We start from the raw sequence: 18273 nt of genomic DNA on the forward strand, positions 1-18273 counted from the left end.
CTGGGGGCTTGGTTGTCAAAGGCTATGTGAAAGCAAACAAGCAAACTCCAAGGATATGCACAGTGAAAGAACTGCCATACTCACCTGGAAATCTTTGCTGAGCATGTGTTCTCCTTTTGCCCCAAGTGAATTTACAATCATTTGTTTGCCATATACAGTAATTTCATGACTATAAGGCGCACCCTTTTCACTAAAATTTTCCCTCGAACCCAGAAGTGCGCCTTATAGTCCGGTGCGCCTTATCTGATGTACAAAGTTGCGAAATTTGCCAAACCGGAACTGTGAGCTGTGAGGGGAGCTGGAAGTGCCATGGCAGCCAGCTGGGGGCGGGCCCAGAGGCCTGCAGCACCACCCCTGCCAGGTGGAGGCAGGCTAGGGGGCCCACGGCACCCGCCTTCCCAGGTCCAGGCAGTCCCGGGGGCCCATGGCTGCCGGGTGAATGCCACCCAGGGGGCCCACAGCACCCGCCTTCCCGGGTCCAGGCAGTCCCGGGGGCCCATGGCTGTCGGGTCCAGAGGGGCCCGGTGGCTTGCGGCACCACCCCTGCCGGGTGGAGACGGGCCTGGGGGCCAATGGCTGCCGGGTTGAGGCGGGGACTTGGCCAGCAACTGCATGGGGTGAGCTGGGGGCGGAGCCTCGCTGCAAAAAAAAAGTGCGCCTTATAGTCCGGTGCGCCTTATGGTCATGAAATTACCGTGAATTTTTAAGAGCTTGGAAGCACCTGTTAACAGAAGAAAAATTCCACAGTCATCTTCTGGCACACAGAAAATTAACAGCAGCACCTGCAACACTGAGAAGATGCAGAGTATTCCATGCAAATGTTATTCACACTTTCCAACAAAGCGTTGAAAGGTATAAGCAATCCCAAGGGAGTTGCCAGCATTGCTGAATCCCACATTTGCACAGACAAAGCCTCCCATTGGGAATAATGCATCCCAACTCTGTGATGCAACAGAAGTTATCAGAGGTTTTCAGTGCATTAGCAATAACTTTAGATGATTTTTACCTGTCAAAAGCTGCTGCATTTGCCTCAAAACCCCTTGACATCCTGACACGATGAGATTCCACCTGTGACACCAAGGTTACATTAAATTGTCTTGCTTTGAGTAAAAGGCATGTGAACGTTTCAGCAGTTATACTGCAAAATGCTGGTATGACTAAAGAAACTAGAGTCCCTGTAAAGCACAACCTTTTCTTAACTTTTCCTGTAAAAAATGCATCACAGTAGTAGGTGCTGAATCAATCCCTCTTTCAAGACAGTGGTGATGAAATTCTATTACAGTAACTCTTGGTTCTTACTGACTTCTTGAAAAGACTTCTCCTCAAGAACAATTCAGAAGAAAACAGTCTGTTTGGATGCCCTTAGACAACCCATTTAAAAGAGGAAAAAGTCAGAACTTCAAAGAGAAGACATGGAAAAAGAATGGACGCTCAAGTTGTGTGCAAAGCAAGTTCTATACTTGAGAGGAGCAGGCTTGGTGAGTCACAGCAGCACCAACGTGCTCCCAAAGCATCACCTCATCCTCACTGGCAACTGTGAATCAGAGCCCAAAGACCAGTAGATGATGTTTAAAAGGACAGGAATAAGAATTATCTGTATCATTCAATCTATCTCCTGCTTACCTGCAGTTCTGGCTGCCCCCAAAATAATGAACAGATCCTCGAATCTGTATGAAAGATGACACAGAATCATCCAAATGTATCACCTAAATTTTAAACCACTAAATTCTAAACAAATCAGTGTCTGGAGTTAACCCAATACCAGGACCGTGCTGACCAAAGAGGTGTTAAATGCTCCAAGGAAAGCAAAGTATTGCTCAGGTGCTTCAGTCACAGCAACATGACTTCATTCACACCCAGCACCTCCAGCAGAAGCCTGGCCTGGCTGCTCCCACGTTCTGACTGAACAGCTCCACAACCACCACCACCTCTGAACTATCCCTTCGACCCTGTTCCTTGCTCCTCTCTGCCTTGGCTGCCTGGAACAGGGCATGGCACACACTGAACATCACCCAGCACCTGAACTGTGCAGCATTTCCTGGCCAGGCTGAACTGAAGCCTCTGGATCGGCTGGTGGTGCCTCACCAGGGCACGGGCAGGAAGGTTAACGCAGTTATCCCGCCCTCAACAAAATGACACACGTGCTTCCTTTGAGGTGACACTGAAAGGATCAGGAAGCTTCCATTCCTTTCTCTTAACCCATTTCAACCCCAAATTTCTACACATTGATATTCCAGGAGGTGCAGTTCACGGAGGCTTTCAGAACTGAACCACATCAATGAGTTATAATGCTAAAATGTATTTCACTAGGCTGTGCATCTACTATCCACTCTACATACAGGTAAGAACTATGATCAGGTACAAGGCTAAACATGTCACTTAATCTCCAGTATTTATTAAAATATTTGGAACAATCTCTAAGTTTTGAGGTCAGTATTGTCAGCTTTTGTCATCTAAAAAGTGGCAGCACTGTCATCAAAACCCAGAAGTTTTTGACAGTTTAAAGTGATGCTGTTCTGGATTTAGTATACACTTGCATATACGATGTACACTTGTTCTGACCATTTTTCTATCTATTCACACAGATTTTATAAACATGGGACATCTTCCCCAAGGGACAGTAGTACTTCATTAGCTTTGTGTATGATTTGTACAAATACTTGTAAGTTCGTACAGCTACAGACTGGAATCTTCTGGCTGGATTCTGTGACATGAGATGGAGAAGTAGCACCTCACAAATCCTCCCTGAGCACCAACAATTGTACTCCTTTAAACATGCATTAAAAAGAACAGATACCAGGTGGGAACAGCAAACAGGAAAAGAGAAGAAACAAACCTGACCTAGGGGACTCCTGGGCTTTTTCTGCTGTCAGTTTAAGATTTCTTAAAGGTTGGGAGATCGCAAAGTATCAGTCCCTAAAGAATTTAGGGAATTACATGGGAATAAAATAGAGGGAATTTAAGAAAAATGCCACTGCTAAATATTCAATGGAAAGCTATGCCCGTGTAGCAGACAGAGAAAGAAGCAGCAGTTTCCTGATTCAGGTTACTGGGAACAACACTCAGTGACTACTCCCAGCTGAGTACGAACATTTGCTATGATGTAACCTATCAATTAGAATTCCAAGGACGGTGCTTTGCAGATTAAAATGAGCTATCACTAAGTAGAGAATCCAAGAGGAGAGAGGCTTTCAAGCTTCCTTCAGGTCTGGCTTCCTCTGCTTGGCAACAACAAGGAAGGGAAGTGGGCAAGAACTTAAACATGGGTTTTAACTTTTAGGGCAGGACATTTATCCAGGTGCCTGCAGTGTATCCTAGCATGAGAAGTGACTCACTGCCCTTTCTGAGCACAACCTTCAGGAATAAATAACTTTTCATCTGCTGGCCCTTAAGTAGCTCAGGCATGCCCCATAATTACTAAGCACAGGCTCAAACAACCTGTTCCACAAACCTTCAGAACATTTTATGGCTTGCACCAAACCTGGTCGCTACCTTTACGACTGGACAGTTATTCCCAATCCACACTACAGAGCCTTATGGATACTGCTACCAAAGTCAAGGAGATTACTTAAATGCAGAGTAACAAGAAACTGCACCAGAAAAAGAAAGAATTTCAAAAATAGCAGAAAAGCTCCCACTGTTCACCTGGACCATCATACAGCTGCAGCAGCCAAGTCAGTCACTGCCAGGCCTCTAGCAGGTGCTGGCTACGGAGAAAACTACTTCATTGGAAGGAAAGTTTTCTATAAAAGTGCTAAAAACAAGCTCAGAAATGCTGTACAACCAGGTGCTTTGACTTCCCAAAGAACACAAACATATTTTATAATTTTACACATTGTAAAACCCTATGTATAGGCCTTAGGGTTCTCTTCTGCACTTCTCAGTTTAGTGTCCTCCACCAAAAAATAAAGGGGAAGGGTGCAAAAATTTAGGGAAATCTCTCATGCATTTTTCACTTAAAACATGCAAAAATTACTTTGCAATACAAGACACCTTGCTGCAACTATTACTCACTTTATCACAAGACAAATCAATACAGAGTCTCGAGATAGGTTAAAAATACAGGGACAAAATAAAGCTAGAAATCAAAAACCTACCAAAAAAAGACTCAAAATTATATAAAAATAAATGATGATAAAACATGTAAGAATATAGAATCTATTGCTATGAAATGCAACACAGAGCACAGAGCATTAGCTCATCAATGAGTTCTCAAGTGTTCGAAATAGAACCCAAGAAACAAGATGATGTCGCAAGCATTTATAAGAAAATTGAGTGGACATGAAAATATAGATGCACAAATGTAATAAAATGCATAAAATTCTCTCTCAACCGATGAAGATAAGTAAATGTCTCTTTTCTCATTTAAATCAGAAGCCTCTCCAACAGCAGACAGAAAACCAGAAGCGTTGCTCCTTTACATTCCACAAAGAAATGGCTCACACAATGTCTGTGACAAGCCTGGCACCTTTCTAACACAGTAGTTATCAAAACAGATCGACTTACAGAGGACAGCCACAGCTCCAGACTCAAACATGAGGCATTCTTCTCTGTTCCTGCTTTGCACCACCACGCTGAAGGGCGGCTCCAGCTTGTGACAGACACAGCATCCTTCACTGAAAGCCATTTTGCCTCAAACGCAGGCAGCCCTGTCCAGCACAAGATGATGTTAGGGAAACCTCCCTGTGCTTCCAGACACCTCCTGCAAAGCAGCTGTGACCCACGTCCTTTCCTAGGGAATTTACACGTTCAACAAAAACAAACAAATCCCCCTGCTCCCTCTTTCTACCTCATGAGACTTAGTTTATGTCTGTCAAACAAATATAGGGATTACCTAAAGATGACTTAAGAGTGTCTCAAAACCAGAACTACCCAGATAAACACCTATCAAAATAAGGATTCTATTGACAAGCTTCTTTGAGACAACTAGAATTTTACAGAATCCCAGACTGGTTTGTGTTGGAAGTGACCTTAAAATTCATCCAGTTCCACTCCCTGCCATGGGCAGGGACACCTTCCACTATCCCAGGCTGCTCCAAGCCCCATCCAGCCTGGCCTCGGACACTTCCAGGGATTCAGCCACAGCTGCTCTGGGCACCCTGTGCTAGGGCCTGCCCACCTTCTCAGTGAACATAGCTACATTTCATCCTCCTGTCTTCTAGCTTAAAGAAATTTCTCTCTCAATACTTAATAAACAGGATTTCTTCTTAGGGAAATAAAAAAAGAAAAGGTTTTCCAGCTACCAGCAATACGGAATAGCAGCAACCACCACAATGGAAAACTAGCGCCAAAAGCAGAGGGGCAGCCTTCAAATTTTACATCTATTTTACTAATTTTGACCTTGTAAAAAGGACAGTATATTTTAAACACTGAAGCAGTCAAGCCATTTCAAAGGATTGTGCAAAAATGTCAACCTATTTCCGGCTTTTTTTCCCTCCCTTTTTTAAACAAAAGCAGGGTTTGGTTCACATTTGAACCCTGTCCTGCGGCGGCTGAAACATCACAGTGTTGCAGCGGTGACGCTGCCTGTCGGCCACACACGAGTGAGATCTTTACAAACCCCCCAAAACCCTCCCACTGCAGCAAGCCATAAACAAGTGTGGGGTCTGGTGGGATGCAGCTGTGCTTTGAACCGACCGAGCCGTGCGTTGAACACGCCAGCCCCAAGCCCCGCTGCGGGATTCCCACGAGCAGCAAAAGCCAAGGGACAGGCTCGGGAACAGCCGTGCGGACCGAGCCACCTCTGAGCCAGCGCGCTGGGCCAAGGCTGCGATGCTCACAGCGCCTCAGGTCAGCTGGGAGCTGCCTAAAGCCGGCGTCTTCCCAACAGCAGTCACAGAACAGACCCGTGCAACGTCCCAAGCTGAGTCAAGATCATCCTTTCCACTATGAATATATAACTTTGTTTGTTTAAGTGCAGGTCACACCCTGTTCTCATTCACATGCCCAAGACCTGTTAAAATCCCACCAAACTCAGTGGAGATGCAGCCTAGAGACACATGCCAACTTAAAGCTCTGGATTTGCAGCAGTTGCTGTCCCTCGTGTGAGGGAATTGTGCACATTCAAATATACAAACCCTGATGGTTAACAGCATCTGTGTGCATTTCTCTGGCCTTACCAATATGGCATGAATTTTGGCAGGGCTGTCATCTCTTCTGCTGCTCCCTGTTGCTTGCAGGTCTCTTCTTCCAGAGGCAGCAAAACATGGGCCCAAAACCAGCTCGTACAAATAATAAATTTTTAAAATTGAGAAGAAGAAATACTTTTAAGGAAGTACCCATTAATAAATAATACCCATTCGTTGCTTCAGGGGAGGGAATTTAATATCTAAGTGCGTGAACGTGAGCTGCTGTGTGGAACATTTCCAGCGTTGTTCCTGACACACCTGGAGAGCAGTGCCTCAGGCCAGCTCCTTGTGCTGGAGATCCCAGCACTGGTCAATACTAGACCTACTACTAACTCCCCCCACGGGTATGTTTTACAGATCACTTAAGTATTTCTCTGTGGCAGGTTGACCATGGCTAGCTGCCAAATGCCTGCCCACCCACTCTCTAACTCACCCTCCTCAGCAAAGCAAAAAACTGACCAAAAAAAATTGGTGAAAAAATTGATGGCTGAAGACAAACACTGATACAGACAGGGAGATCCCCACCAATTGCCATCTCAGGCACAACAGATACAACTGGGGGAGAACTCAACTTTTTTGTTACCAATTAAATGAGAGTTGGGTGGTAAGAAACAAAAATAAATTATTCTCTCTTATATAACAAGTTGTTATAATCACAGCTGAACAAAAACCCTCTCAAGGTGTTTTTTATTAACCACATACTAGAAGCAGAGAGCAAGTCTTAAATACATTCACACACAAACACCCATTTCATGGTCACTTACTTTGTGTTCTTAAGTAATTTTCTTTCATCTTTTACTCAGCCCTTTCCTCAGCCATTAAGCGGCTTCACTGGAGTTTCTTCAATGTTTTCCTGCATTTTCCCATACTTTCTTGTTCCTCTCCCTCCACTGTTCTAGTGGGCTTTGGGCAAACGTGATCTTTAGCTCACTCCACTACTAAGCTCGTCCCAGAAACTAGAAAGCAAGGATCTCAGCCAGAAGAGAGCAGTGAGCACACACACACCTCAGCACCAAAGCTTGATCAAACCAGACAGCAGCTTCCCTGGGAGGGAAAGGGGACTGCACACTGTAAACGAGCAAGAATAAAAACACCAGTCCAGCTGCCACACACATCACCAAACACAAAGCCACAAACCTGGAACAGGGAAGAAACCAGGGTGAGGCAGAGCGGGGCTTTCCTTCTCAAAGTAGTAAACCAGAAGTGTGTTTTGAAACTTTCTTTTTTCTTCCCATTCCATCACATAATCCTTTCACAATTTTTCACTGCATTTAATGCAATTAGGGTATAGTGCAACGCAGACCAACTCCACACTGTAGAAGATTCATTAATTATAACCCAAAATAACTGCAGCCTGCTTATGAAGGTGGCAGCCTACATCCCCTCTGGAGCAGAGGGGAGGCACTGCTGCCAGCACAGCTGGGCTCCCATCCCAGCAAGATGGGACCAGCAGCTCAGGCAGAAGACAGAGGCCAGACAGGAAGATCCCTTCCATCCGGAGCAATTTATTCCAGACTAGATAAACAGGCTCCTTGAAGGGATTTTAAAAATTCGTGGAGAAAAATTGTGGCTGTCTGGGCAGAGTGTTTTTCTGTGGGGTTTTTCACAGAGAAAAACCCTCCAAACAAAAACCATCTAATCTGCTACACACACCAATGCACGTGTATTAACATACATGGAAAATCTTAATGTTGTTAACATCAACAACTAACAAACTACCTGAACGCAAACAGCCATCCTTGCATCTCAGTGGGGAAATATAAAGGGTCATGGCTCACACTCAGGCCAGGGAGATGCCCTCACTCACATTATTGACAGAAAAGCAGAAATCACCAGGCTCTTTTCTCAAAGCCAGCCAAATCTCCCCTCAGCTGTCCCAAAGCCAGAGGTCACCCTTCTCCTTCCTAGTCCTGCTCTGATATGCCCAGACGTGGGCTACAGCACTGGAAGAGGTCTGGAGGCCAAAGGGTCCTTTAACATCCCTGTTTATTTGTCAAGAATAAAGTTTCAGTGATAACATACTGGGGTAATAGGGATTAGGAGTTGTTTCTCTTGCAGTTCCATTAGAAGTCTATGCATTTTAATGCTTTTGCACAAAGTCTTCAGGTCATAGTTCCATATAATAAGAACAAGAAAACCCACCTTTCTGCCTTTTAGCTGTGCCTTCCCCAAACTCACTCAAATTACCTTAAGCTTTTCTGTAACAAATGCAAGACTAAGAGACTATCAACCACTCAAGCAGTAGCCTAAAGACACATAAACACATTAGCTAATGGGCTGTTCACACCTGCAATGGTCAATTAAATACGGAGAAAACACCATCCCAGTCACAGTGCACCACCCATCTTAATCCCATCAAGGCACAGGCAAGCAAGCTCACCAGAGTTGGCTTCCAGCCCTGCCGTTTTCTTAAAAGCCAGGTGAATTTTTCCCAAGCCCCTCTGAACCAAAAAGTTAACATTGTTTAGGGCACAAGTTGATTGATTAACTTTCAAGAGCCTTTAAGTAAAAAGCAGATACTTAGTCAATATTATTTTGCTTTTATAAACATGTTAGAGACAAGTATACAAAAATAGCCTGAAAGGGACACGATAAAACTTGATTTCCATTCTCTCTTATTTCATTGTAGCTTATTGTTTACAAAAGACAAAGTAAAAAATCCAACTTTTTAATGCCATTTCCAGACCCTCAGAACAGAAAATATTCCTCTACTGACGACTAGGAACAAAGAACAAGAGCCCAGCATGGCCAGGGGCAAGAGCAAAGTCTGCTCCACCCAAGGGCCACCTCTAGAGAATCCATAAAATGGGATGAAAGGCCTTTTCTCCCCAAACAAGAGATCTTGTCAGGCTGGCACTCACCCGGCCTAGCCACACCACTTCTCACGACTTTGACAGCTCAAATTGATTGTCCTTATCAGGACAGGAAAACCCAGTGCAAAATTCCACCTCAGTACAGGACAAGAAAATTAAAAACACTTCACACAGTGCACTCCTAGCATACAAAGCCCCATGACAGCTATAAACCTATTACAGTTTTAATACTGTTATTTTGTAGTGCTTTCTGGCACTAGATATCTGCATAAACTTCCATTAGAGAAGGAACCGTTCTCCCTTTCAGATGTATACCTCAGCACATAAGAACAACAAGAAAAAACACTTTTGTCGGTATAAAATGGACTGGAAATTTAAAAAGCACCGTCAAAATTACTTACATATATGCACATGTTCAACTGACTTCATTAATAAAGATTAAATTAACGCTCACTGATGACTAAAGAGGAAAGGACAGGATTGCTTACCTGGTATTACAACCCCTTTCTAGTTGTTGCCTGATACTACTGCACTATTTCCAGCTGGATGGTTCTGAAACTGAAAGCCAAGGGAAGAAGGACAGAAGATGCTTCATTTTGTCCATCTGTGTAGCCTCGCCACGGGTGAATCCTCTCGCGGGCAGCAGCACCGCCCTGCGGGCCCGGCCGCCACCTTGTGTGCCCCGGGGCAGGCCGAGGGCCCGGGCCGGGGCAGCGCCTCCCGCCCTTCGAGACACAGAGGGCAAAGAGGAGGGACCTGCTCTGACTCGGGCACCTCCCTCACCCACCCAGTGCAGCCATTCCACTCTCCCTTTAGGGCACTGGCTGCGGGGGGCGGAGGGCTCTGCCCTGCTCCTGGCTGGAAGTCACCGCTCCCCTGCACAGCCCGCTCTCCCCGGGAGGGATGTGCAACGAACGCCACGGCCCAGGCTCGCCAATGGTGCCAGAGCCTGCCGAGGCTGCGGGACACAGCCCTTCCCTCACCGAGCTGCTGAGGAGCTGCTCCTACCACCCACCTGCAGCTCCCGATCAATACTGACCGCACAGCGCCAAAGCCCACAGGAATTTAACCAGCAAACGACCACCAGCTGTTCCAATCCACACAAGACTTAGACCACCAGCTCAGAAACACAGCACGTGTGCAAGAATAAGGCAGTTTCTTACTAAGAGCAGACTCACAAAATCTTAAAAAACATTTTAAACACCACATCTATCTTGCATGCTGTATACCATAAAACCACTGTGTGTAATTGCAGATAATTAGTTGCATGTTTGTAAACTCAACAGCTTAATAGTGTTTAATTAACCAGACAGTAATAGGAACATTTGATAGTTTAATCTTGTCTTGCTAAACTAAGGAACACCTGTAGCACACAATTAGTCTCTCCATCAATAAATTAACTTTAACTAAAATCTGCCATTAGTAATTATTTTCCTTCCTTCCTGGTAGACCACTAGGATTAGCATTAATAGCCAAGTCAGACCCTTGGCAATTTGTAGGACCACGACTACAGGAGCCCTCCTGATGATGCTTTTATTTTTCTCTGGTACATTCTTCAGCAGAGATTATCAGCTGTTGCACAGGTCTTTGTTTTTCCTTCGTTTATTTCCAAACTAAATTCTTACCTGTCTTTGGGTGCTTTTGGTTTTGTTCAGGGGTATTTTGGGGGGGGGGTGGAGGGCAGAGGGCTGTGGCCTGGTAGCTTTTAAGAACTACCAGGTGTGAGGTACCAGGTTATGTCCAGGTGATGAGCAGGTAGAAGGGATCATTCCCTCACTTCAACCCCACCCAGAGGCCATGGCTGCTGGTTTATCAGCATAAGTGACAGTGTGCACATGCTGAGGGACCAACTTCACACAGACACCTGGAGCCACCTGCTCGCCTGTCTCAAGGCACACAGATATAACAGTGACAGGCCTTGGAAAAGTGACCACTCAGAAAAATAACTGGTACATTTTCAGAAAATTATAAACCAGCCAATACAAAATACATCGCATTAACTGCAGGGTGTATCTATAGGTCAAGCACTCCTATTCACTGTCATTATTCCCCATCATTGATATCTGCTGTGGAACCAAGAGGTAGCCAGTCTAAAAGGATAGAAAGGAAATGAACACAATTCAATGACAGACTGCTGAACTGTCTTACCATAGCCTTGAAATCATGGCATCAGGCAGCCTTAAAAAAGGACCAGGCATCTGTACAAACAATAGTGTTGAAAGGCTTTTTAAAAATGGTTTGAAGCAGATGCCGCAACTCGAGCTGCAGCAGAAGGCTGGGAGAGGGAGCTAAGTGTAACATCCCTGCTGCCAGCTCCTTGCAGCAGCATTCAGAGCTAGCTCTCAGTGAATATCAACACCAGCACTTACAAACCTGGCTGTCATGAGATACACCATGGTGAAAAGAAAGAGCAGCTTTCAACCTGGATATAACATATGGAGCAGCTTCATTTTGTGTACAGGGATTCTAGTTTCCTTAGGTGAGCTAGAAATAGAAACTGCAGTCCCTTTCTTTTCCTTCACACACTGGTATGCAGGAATGAGAATTCAATCAGGCCCTACATCACTATGGATAGGATAGTAGTGAAAAAAGGTGCAGGGAGGTAGAAAATTAGGTGAGTGAGGCTATGACAAAGACATGAGCTCCTGCAAACGCAGAATCCCTTTGAGTTTTAAAAAACCTGCATACTCACCAGTTTTTCCCAGAGCCTTTCAATATAATGTTGGCAGTACTGCTTCCTAGCAGACAGACAGCAGTAGAGGAATTTTCAGCCCCAGTGTCTGAAGTTGCTGAAAAAGTTACTTGCAGTCAGCCAGGCTATTCAGACTTCCTGTTATTAGCATGACAAGACTGCTATTCTGTAGCTAAGCATTGTTTCACACACTCCTTCCCAAGATGAAAAACCATAAGCTGTACACTTTCAAGAGTCTTTGGACACTGGAAGAACCCACCCTGTAAAACTGGACCAGGCAGAGCCATACTGTGCTTCCTAAAGCTATCAAAATTGCTGCAACATCTTTGTCTTCTGGTTTATTCATCCCAATATCACCTGGTTTCCTAAACCAGGAGACTACTCAGGGTTTACCAAGTATAGAAAGGACTGTCACTGCTCAATATCAAGAGTTAAGAGGAGCCTGACAGAATTCAGGATCATAACACAAGTATGCAGGAGTTGGAAACAGCCTGATTCCCAAATCTCCTCTGCTACTCTTCAACCACATTCTTCTTCTCTCACAAACATCTGCAGCTACTGTGACCTATTAGTCTTGGTGCAAAGCAAGAAGCTTACTACAAGATCATCCCAGATTTATGTATGGTTGGCCTGTAGCAGTACATCTGCCCACTATTTTCACAGATTTAACTCTAATGAAAGGATGGCGTCTCCCAAAATCATCTCTAGGAAATTTTACATCTCCTGGAGCAAGTGACACAGCAAAAGACAACCTTTCCAGTGAGCTGCTGGTAATTCATGGCATGAAAAAAATTAGATCTCTTGCAAATAACTACACAATAGTTATTTGCCCCCAGCAAACTCAAAACTGAATGGCAGAACTAGCTGCTTACAGAGAGAAGTGTGAAAAGTTTGCCTCCTCCTTTCTATACTGCTTAGCTGCAAGAACATTAGTCAACCGAGCAAAGGATTATTTGCACTTCACTCAGATTTAAAAGGATAAAGGTTAAATATGACTCCACATCCTTCAAGCAGTAACTAAGTGCTCCAACAAAGGAAGAAACAACTCTGATGAAACATCAAATGGGATAATGAAAAAGATCACTGAGATGAGCTTGACATGAATATTGGGCAGTGTTTGCTTTCCAGACAAAGGAACTCAAGCTCTGCCTTTATCCCTGAGCTGTTTTTCACCAAGCTGTAGGTGTGTGTATCACTGATGACAAAAGAGAGCAGAGGATATATTTGCCAGCTGGAACATGGCAGATTCAGCTGAGCCCCTGTTGCTTCTCCATGCTGAGTCAGTCACCAGGAGGGCTGTGGAATGACAGACTCTGAGACAAAACAAAATATGCAATGAACTGCAGGAGCAATAGGAACTGGGGCTTAAGCAAACCTAACCAAGAGTTAAAGGATAAACATTGCCTAGTGACAGGCAAGTGACATTAAAAAGTCGATGGTGTAAAGGAATGTTGAAGCTTCACCTCTGCTCAGCACCCAAGGGAGAAAAAAAACAACTCAGCACACCTAAGGGAAAAGGACACCAATAATAGAGATGAAACACAGCAAGTAAAAAAGCTGGAATCAGTTCTGACTTCCTTTCTGGACAATTGATGTGCACCACAGATGGATTTAAGTGCAGCTAACTTTGTATTTGTGGTTTGGTTTTTTTGGGGTTTTTTTTGTTTGTTTTGTTGGGTTTTTTGTTTATTTTTTGGGGTTTTTTTTGTTTGTTTTTTTTTTTTTTTTTTAATAACGTTAGATTTGCAGCTGAAATGTAAAATCCAAAAAGAAGCAGAATTCTCTCAAATGCTGAAATAAAGACTTCAAAATAATTATAAAACAGATTAGGAAAGAAAGGCAATTTTGCAACCCAGTGCTGAAACACTGAAGACACTGTAACACAGAAAGAGATGAACAGGGCAAATGAAACATTACAATCAAATTTCTACACACAAATAAAGCATGGGGAAAGAGCAAGCAGAGCAAGGAGTGGTACTTCAGGATGGAGACTATGACCTAATGTGTGTACTTAAGCCATGTGCATCAATTCAGCTCCCTTCATTCTTTCCACAGAGAAAAGGAAAGCAATAGGTAATGGTCCCACAGAGAGTAAAGAATTTATTAGGGCACTTCTTTGCCTTCATTAAACCCAGGGGAAGAAGTGGCTCTACATGAAGAATTGCCAATTCTACAAAGTCAAAGCTTTAAGAGAAGATACATACTCTGAAAAGCTGTTACTTGACCAAAAATGCTTCTGATTTTCTGTAACAGACAGTTATGAATGACACACAGTTGTTTTTTCACTTTAAGACTTTATAAAATTCAATGCACTGATGATATTACTCCAACTAAAAATATTCCTAATAAAGCTGCAAAGAATTTCCTTTTTTCCAAACTGGAAAAGAACTTTCCCCCTCCCACCCCCACAAATATTATCCTTCTATACAGCAGTACCAAAGTGCAGCAAGGATACCTAAAGTAAAATGCTAAATAAGATGTTAAATTGAATAGAAATCTTAAGAAGCAAAAAATGGAAGTTGTTGTTTCTGTCTGTATTCTGTCAGCCTCCATACTGGCCTAGGCTCATGAAAGTAGCTCCAGGTAGCATGAGTCATGCCAGGGCTGCAGGGGAGAGTGTTAACTTCTTGCAGGACATAGACCTTTCTGGTCATCAATCCACCAAACTCACAAAGTCACCCAGGCACAGAATTCATTAATTCCAGGCCAAATAAACAGGAATAGGCATGTTCAAAATACAAATTAAATTTGTTTCCCATTTTTCACATATTGTTGAGTTAAAGGAAGAGAGAAAATTCACTGATGCAGTGCAGGAGGGAGAAATGCACTCCCACTACAGAGTGGTACCTTTCTGATCCTTCTATTCCAGACTCTTGTCTCTGCTTTGGGAATACAACTTTATATCGTTCTATTTCTTATTAAACTTTATTTCCTCTAATAAAAAACCTCAAGTCTACAGTAACAAAACTCAGTCTCAGTCATATCCCTGCTGACCCAATCAAACCTTTGAAGAGGTGCAATAGTTACTATGGTTATAAATGTTAATGCAAGAGAAGACATTAACATTAGTCAGGAAAAAATGTATTAAACTCAGTTCTAATCCTTGTGAAACAATAAATGATCAGAAGATAAAAACCTGCAGCACATTCTGTTGGGTGTCTGTCATCCAGCCTTACTGCTGGAGGTTAAGGATATGCACATATGTAAGAAAACAGAACCTTTTTCTATCAGCACAATAAAGGGCCAAAATCTAAACAATACACAAATTCTTCAGAAACACCTGGGCAAACAGCCCAGAAAAAAGCAGTATTCATAACACAGATATTAAGTTTTTTTTATTAAATAAAAATTGTGTTGGCCATCAAAAAAACTTGTAACCTTTGTGATGCATCTACTCCAGCATAACTTCATTAACTTTAGTCAATCACTGCTCCCCTTGCAAGAAGAATTTCCACTTGATTATGTGAAATGCATTGGATGATACATCACTACATAAATTACACGATTACTAATTAATGTTCAATTCTTTCTCATTCCAGATGTACATGGAAGGTTACTCATCATCTCCTTTAAATGTACCTCTTCAAGTCCTGCCAGTTTTTCCAATACAGTATTATTTATCTCCTGCCCAGGTTTCTTATGCTAGACACAGTAAGGTCAACAATCCCTACAAATCTTTGATCTCTTCACAGCATGAGGCATATACTGTAATTGTGAGGGAAAAAACTCGTCGAGAAAATCAGCATATACAGGACTGTTCCCTTTCACAACCCCAGCTTGACAGAATATATAAGGCATCGAAATTTTAAATTGTACACATCACTTCAAAGACAACATTATAGCTTCATCTAAAGCTGGCAATTACATTTTGTGAAATAAATTAATACCCCTTCAACAAACTGTAGAGAAGTACAAACCTCTGCAGCGTGCTTTTAAGTCATTAAATTAATTCATGGATTTGTCAACTCTTTCCTCATAAGCTTTAATCAACTTATTCCATCTTTTCCATTTGCCTCCACACAAAAACTGCTGAGCACTGCTACAAACAGCATTATGCACGAGTCTTCAAACGTTTCACGTACCTGGGGCAGGACTGCGCCCTTCAGCTTCTCAACACAGGCTTCATTTTCCTGACAGGCACCCTCATCCTCAAGTATTTCCTTCTAACTGGTTTGCCTGTCAAACAGAGGAGAAACAATTACTGAGTAATGTTTTACATGTTGTAATTTCCCTGTCCTATTTTATAGCCTAATATTAAATGTGAAAACCAGAATTCATTGATTCTTTAAGAAATTAGAAGTGTAATATTATTTGAAGAAACTCTGTGGGTTTTTCCATTTCAGCTGAATGCAGCACTACTCTGTATTAGACATAAAAAGAGAGCAGAATAGTGTGTGTAATATGATTAAACTGATTAAGTACAATAATTACCAGATAATTAACAAGACAGCATATCAAGAAAAAACATAAGAAAACCACATATTCTTTCATTTCTGCTCTAAGCCTGCTTAATTCTAAGCTAACAATTCCTTTCTTATAGAAATCCTCTCCCTGTTCCTCCCTTTCAAAACAAATTCTTCTGGGAAACCATTCCCAGACTTACAGGATATTCTATTTTTCTATTCTGTTACCTGTTGAATCAAAGAAAAATTTCATTTCCCCCTTCAGAAGTTGAATTTCGTGCCTGTCAACAACAGGAAAACACTTTAAACCCACCTGCCAGCAATGCACTGATTGCAAACACCACAAATGGTACAGAGGGACTAAGAGACTTCTAAAATTCAAAATACATAGCAAAAGCACAGCATTCTTTCCTGCTCTTCAAATACACAAACTCTAGTCAAAATCAAAAGGCTACAACTTGTCACTCCAGAAGTTTGTGTAATTCCCCATATACTGGTAGAGTAAAACCATTAGACCTTGGTGTGTCGGCCACGATCCGACCGACCTCCCAAAGGCGGCAAAAAGAGCGAGAAATGAAGGACCCCGCTCCGTCTATCGGACTGACTGCCTGCCTGTGACCCCGATTTCGACGCTGGCCCCCCGGCGCGAATTTCCGCGTGGTTTTCAGGCGCGGGGACACGGGCTGAGGGCTGGGAGGCAACGCGGGCGCGCAGGAGCCCGGCAGGGGCCGACAGGCAGCGTCAGATTCACCTCTCTGCCGAGGTCCCACCTCGGCCGCCTCGTGAGTGTGGCAGAGAGGGCGGACACGGCCGAGTTACCATCATGAGGATGGCATTAGGTAACATCTGCCCTTCCTCGCCGCCATCCTGGTTGTGGCCGAAGCCACTTCCGGTTGGCTGCCATCTTTGTTGTGGTACCCTGCGAGCCCCCGCCCCTCACAATGGTGTCTATAGAGTCTGCTGCCTGAGCCTGGCGCCGACACCGGCTGATGCCGACCGATCCTGCGCCATTCTGCCGCCATTCCCGGCGCTAGGACGCTGGCAGTGGGGTCTGCGGCTCCGTAGCCGGGCGGTTGCCGCGAGAGTGATTCCAAACACAGGCACGCCGCAATCTTGCCCGGGGGGAAGGATGGTGCCGCCGTGGCCGCCATCTTGAGCGTGGCGGAAGATCGACTCGGCTCGGGCACGGTCCCGGCACACTGTCGCTGTCGCCATCTTGAGAGGGGCACGCGCGGGGATGGGGGGCAACCCGGTTCCGACCCCACTCCCCGCCCGCTGCCCCCGGCCCGTGGCACGCTGCGACCGCGTGTCCGCCCCGCGCTGAAGCTGGCCGCTGTCATCCCTCTGTTATCTCGTCCCTTTGCACCGAACCTCTCCTGCACCCCTGCCCTCTATTTGCAGACACCGCTCCGCTCGCCCCCGGCCCTCTCTCCCTTCCCACGCTCAGCAACCGGCAGAGCCCGCCCAGCCCCGCGCCATCGCCCAGCAGCGGCGGTGCCTCGAGGAATGGCTGCAGTACCGCGCTGTGCCCACACGGGGGCAGCACTGAGAGGGCGCCGGCTCGGGGGTGGCTGCAGTACCGCTCCACGTCCACACGGGGGCAGCACTGCCGCCGAACTCAGCCCGGGCAAACAGCAACGCGTCGTAATCCTTAAAAAAAATCCTGCTAAATGAATGCCCAAAAAAACCCCGACCAAAATTAAAATAACCAAATAAAAATGAAAAAAACCCAACTCTTTAGAGATATATTGAAAGTTAATATATTTTTTCATATTTACTTTATATTCATATTCATAATCTATACATATTTCATATATTCAATTTATATTATAACATATATACAGTATTTTTTATTATACACGTCTTTACATTACTAATAGTTATTTCTATTTTATATATATTTGTATCTTCATATATTTGTATATTTACATTTTCTAATATTATTTATTAAAAATCTTTGCCTCTAACTAAAAAGAAACAAAAAACCCGTTTATTTAAAGCTATATTTAAATATCTTTTTATATTTATATTTTTTATATTTATATCCATAATTTTTATATATATTTCATTTTTATGATATACTATAATAATATATAATATTATTTCTACTAAATACTACACATATACTTTATATTTTATATATATTTGTACTTACATATACTTATAGATGCATATATATTATTTTATATATCTGTATATATTTAATGCATATTTGTATATTTCTATTTCTATTTCTA

General features: G+C 43.6%; 1 long non-coding RNA gene across 2 annotated transcripts; it reads right to left on the reverse strand.

Moving 5' to 3' along the window:
• Positions 1-698: 698 nt before the first annotated feature.
• On the reverse strand, positions 699-17022 carry LOC116999816. 2 transcript variants are annotated; one of them, XR_004418619.1, is made up of 4 exons: positions 16553-17022; positions 15716-15809; positions 6120-6221; positions 699-721 (listed from the first exon to the last, which is right to left on the reverse strand). It is a non-coding gene; the product is annotated as an uncharacterized LOC116999816 (long non-coding RNA). The 2 variants fall into 2 exon arrangements; XR_004418618.1 differs by lacking the exon at positions 699-721 and adding an exon at positions 4488-4649.
• Between the last annotated feature and the right edge of the window lie 1251 nt (positions 17023-18273).

Source organism: Catharus ustulatus, chromosome 8 (genome assembly GCF_009819885.2).
Source record: "Catharus ustulatus isolate bCatUst1 chromosome 8, bCatUst1.pri.v2, whole genome shotgun sequence".
NCBI lineage: Eukaryota > Metazoa > Chordata > Aves > Passeriformes > Turdidae > Catharus > Catharus ustulatus.